Raw genomic sequence first — 5,000 nt, 5'->3', positions numbered from 1 at the left:
CAACACGCCGCGAGCGGACTTTAACGCACGAACGGCCGTACGCGCCACGTCGTGCGAAAGCAACACGCCGCGAGCGGACTTTAACGCACGAACGGCCGTACGCGCCACGTCGTGCGAAAGCAACACGCCGCGAGCGGACTTTAGCGTTTGCGAAAGCAACACGCCGCGAGCGGACTTAACGTTTGCGAAAGCAACACGCCGCGAGCGGACTTTAGCGTTTGCGAAAGCAACACGCCGCGAGCGGACTTTAGCGTTTGCGAAAGCAACACGCCGCGAGCGGACTTTAACGCACGAACGGCCGTACGCGCCACGTCGTGCGAAAGCAACACGCCGCGAGCGGACTTAACGTTTGCGAAAGCAACACGCCGCGAGCGGACTTAACGTTTGCGAAAGCAACACGCCGCGAGCGGACTTTAGCGTTTGCGAAAGCAACACGCCGCGAGCGGACTTTAACGCACGAACGGCCGTGCGCGCCACGTCGTGCGAAAGCAACACGCCGCGAGCGGACTTTAGCGTTTGCGAAAGCAACACGCAGCGCGCGAGCCTGTGTAGTGCCTGTCCGCGGGAGGCGCGATTAAAGTATCAGTCATTCGTGTGCTACAATTTTATAATCCTGTGTCCTTAAAATATCAATACTTATATAATTGCATAGTAAAATATAATATTACAATATAAACATTATATTTCGTTATATAAGTTTAAAAATTAACATAACTGTAATAACTAAGCATTATGCACCTTCTAATACAGAAACACTAAAAGTATTCCCACGCAAACACTCCAATGCGTGTGATACGTTATTAGGGACAGCATTCATGCATGAATGCTTTAAAAGTAAAGATATAAACACGGATAACAGCAACACTTTATCAAAGGCACCAATCCAGATATCAATGACGAATAAATGTTTATTTATTAATACGAAAGTTATTTATTGCGCTGCCCGGCTAATCGGAGGTTCCGCCGAGAGCGAAGAGCAACACGCCGCGAGTCGACTTTTGCATCGCCCGTACGCCGGAGGTACTGCCCGAGCCCGTCGGAGGTACCGCCGAGAGCGAAAGCAACACGCCGCGAGCCAACTTTTGCATCGCCCTTACGCCGGAGGTACCGCCGAGAACGAAAGCAACACGCCGCGAGCCGACTTTTGCATCGCCCGTACGCCGGAGGTATCGCCGAGAGCGAAAGCAACACGCCGCGAGTGGACTTTGTCGCGCGGCAACGTCGGAGGTAATGCCCGAGCCCGTCGGAGGTACCGCCGAGAACGAAAGCAACACGCCGCGCGCGGACTTTGTCGTGCGACACCGTCGGAGGTACTGCCCGAGCCCGTCGGAGGTACCGCCGAGAAAGAAAGCAACACGCCGCGAGTCGACTTTTGCATCGCCCGAAAGCCGGAGGTACCGCCGAAAGCGAAAGCAACACGCCGCGAGTGGACTTTGTCGCGCGACAATGTCGGAGGTACAGCCCGAGCCTGCCGGAGGTACCGCCGAGAACGAAAGCAACACGCCGCGAGCCGACTTTTGCATCGGCCGTACGCCGGAGGTACCGCCGAGAGCGAAAGCAACACGCCGCGAGTGGACTTTGTCGCGCGACAATGTCGGAGGTACAGCCCGAGCCCGTCGGAGGTACCGCCGAGAGAGAAAGCAACACGCCGCGCGCGGACTTTATCGTGCGACATCGACGGATGTATCGCCCGAGCGAGCGTCCGGAGGTACCGCCGAGAGCGAAAGCAACACGCCGCGAGTCGACCTTTGCATCGCCCGAAAGCCGGAGGTACCGCCGAGAGCGAAAGCAACACGCCGCGAGTGGACTTTGTCGCGCGACAATGTCGGAGGTACAGCCCGAGCCCGTCGGAGGTACCGCCGAGAACGAAAGCAACACGCCGCGCGCTGACTTTGTCGTGCGACACCGTCGGAGGTACCGCCCGAGCCCGTCGGAGGTACCGCCGAGAAAGAAAGCAACACGCCGCGAGTCGACTTTTGCATCGCCCGAAAGCCGGAGGTACCGCCGAGAGCGAAAGCAACACGCCGCGAGTGGACTTTGTCGCGCGACAATGTCGGAGGTACTGCCCGAGCCAGCCGGAGGTACCGCCGAGAACGAAAGCAACACGCCGCGCGCGGACTTTATCGTGCGACATCGACGGAGGTACCGCCCGAGCGAGCGTCCGGAGGTACCGCCGAGAGCGAAAGCAACACGCCGCGAGTCGACTTTTGCATCGCCCGTAAGCCGGAGGTACCGCCGAGAGCGAAAGCAACACGCCGCGAGTGGACTTTGTCGTGCGACACCGTCGGAGGTACCTCCCGAGCCCGTCGGAGGTACCGCCGAGAACGAAAGCAACACGCCGCGAGCCGACTTTTGCATGGCCCGTACGCCGGAGGTACCGCCGAGAGCGAAAGCAACACGCCGCGAGTGGACTTTGTCGCGCGACAATGTCGGAGGTACAGCCCGAGCCCGTCGGAGGTACCGCCGAGAGAGAAAGCAACACGCCGCGCGCGGACTTTATCGTGCGACATCGACGGATGTATCGCCCGAGCGAGCGTCCGGAGGTACCGCCGAGAGCGAAAGCAACACGCCGCGAGTCGACCTTTGCATCGCCCGAAAGCCGGAGGTACCGCCGAGAGCGAAAGCAACACGCCGCGAGTGGACTTTGTCGCGCGACAATGTCGGAGGTACAGCCCGAGCCCGTCGGAGGTACCGCCGAGAACGAAAGCAACACGCCGCGCGCTGACTTTGTCGTGCGACACCGTCGGAGGTACCGCCCGAGCCCGTCGGAGGTACCGCCGAGAAAGAAAGCAACACGCCGCGAGTCGACTTTTGCATCGCCCGAAAGCCGGAGGTACCGCCGAGAGCGAAAGCAACACGCCGCGAGTGGACTTTGTCGCGCGACAATGTCGGAGGTACTGCCCGAGCCAGCCGGAGGTACCGCCGAGAACGAAAGCAACACGCCGCGCGCGGACTTTATCGTGCGACATCGACGGAGGTACCGCCCGAGCGAGCGTCCGGAGGTACCGCCGAGAGCGAAAGCAACACGCCGCGAGTCGACTTTTGCATCGCCCGTAAGCCGGAGGTACCGCCGAGAGCGAAAGCAACACGCCGCGAGTGGACTTTGTCGTGCGACACCGTCGGAGGTACCTCCCGAGCCCGTCGGAGGTACCGCCGAGAACGAAAGCAACACGCCGCGAGCCGACTTTTGCATGGCCCGTACGCCGGAGGTACCGCCGAGAGCGAAAGCAACACGCCGCGAGTGGACTTTGTCACGCGGCTACGTCGGAGGTACCACCCGAGCCCGTCGGAGGTACCGCCGAGAACGAAAGCAACACGCCGCGCGCGGACTTTATCGTGCGACACCGTCGGAGGTACCGCCCGAGCCCGTCGGAGGTACCGCCGAGAACGAAAGCAACACGCCGCGAGCCGACTTTTGCATCGCCCGTACGCCGGAGGTACCGCCGAGAGAGAAAGCAACACGCCGCGCGCGGACTTTGTCGTGCGACATCGCCGGAGGTACCGCCCGAGCCCGTCGGAGGTACCGCCGTGACGTCGGAGGTACCGCCGAGCCCGTCGGAGGTACCGCCGAGCCTGTCGGTGCTCCTTACAAGTATCCGTTTTCGGCCATCGGGACGCCCGATTTTGTTTAATGTCATCTCTTTTTCTTCGATCCATCCCGTCTGTGCTGTCGTTCGGTCGCTGTCGACCCGTTCGGATCGATCATCGTAATCCGATCGTTCGCAGCGACTAAGTCCCGTTCGCCTCGTTTCATCGGCGCTCGCGCCCATAAGCGGCCGTGCGTAAGGCCGTGCGTCGCCGACCGCTTGGCCGGCCGGTTGGGTACTATAAGAGGTGCGGTGCGCTCGGCGACCGAGCGTTGTCGGATCGTCGTGCGGGTGCGTTTGGCGTGCTTCGCACGTTCGGTACGATGTGCCTCGGCTCTCCTGAGTCGTGCCGTATTATTAGAAATTATATTTCTAGACACAGCATTGCCACGAGTCGGCGTCGTAAGACCGAATGGCTCCTATGTGGCGCGCACTGTTTATCAGTGTTGGCTGCGCGATCTTCCCTCGTTCGTAGACGAACGCGATCGGATGTATCGTTGCACTTACCGAGCATCGACTTCACCGTTACCGAGTGGCGGAAAGCGAGAGATCGCTCTTCACGCTTACTTGTAAACCGTAGCGAAAATTTTCGACCGTGCTTGAACGCACCGGCGACTCGTTCCTCGACGTCTGAGCATCGCGCCGTCGATCTAGCGTCAGGGCGAGGCGGCTATACGCCGCTACTTTGGGAGAATGAGAACAACATGATCTTTATATAACAAATATGATCTTTATAACATAATTTTAACGGAGTAGAGCTCCAACGAGCGTCTGTCTCCAGCTGTATATATTGCGATAATAAGAGAGTGTCGCCGACCGGCTTGAGGGCGCCGGCGGTAATAACGGCACGTCGAGAGTATCTCGAACGAAGGGCGCCCGTCACGTTCGCGGACGTGATGGGGCGCGCGTCGCTCCACGCGAGCGACCGAACTCACGAAGTTCCCTGGTTGATCCTGCCAGTAGTCATATGCTTGTCTCAAAGATTAAGCCATGCATGTCTCAGTGCATGCCGAATTAAGGTGAAACCGCGAATGGCTCATTAAATCAGTTATGGTTCATTAGATTGTACCCACATTTACTTGGATAACTGTGGTAATTCTAGAGCTAATACATGCAAAACAGAGTCCCGACCAGTGATGGGAGGGACGCTTTTATTAGATCAAAACCAATCGGTGGCGAGCGGTCTCCGTCCGTCCACCGTTTATTTTGGTGACTCTGAATAACTTTGTGCTGATCGCACGGTCTTAGCACCGGCGACGCATCTTTCAAATGTCTGCCTTATCAACTGTCGATGGTAGGTTCTGCGCCTACCATGGTTGTAACGGGTAACGGGGAATCAGGGTTCGATTCCGGAGAGGGAGCCTGAGAAACGGCTACCACATCCAAGGAAGGCAGCAGGCGCGCAAATTACCC

The sequence above is a fragment of the Pogonomyrmex barbatus genome, unplaced genomic scaffold, assembly GCF_055798465.1.
Source record: "Pogonomyrmex barbatus isolate J1 unplaced genomic scaffold, ASM5579846v1 scaffold95, whole genome shotgun sequence".
NCBI classification, from domain to species: Eukaryota; Metazoa; Arthropoda; class Insecta; order Hymenoptera; family Formicidae; genus Pogonomyrmex; species Pogonomyrmex barbatus.
This window is presented reverse-complemented; position numbering follows the sequence as displayed.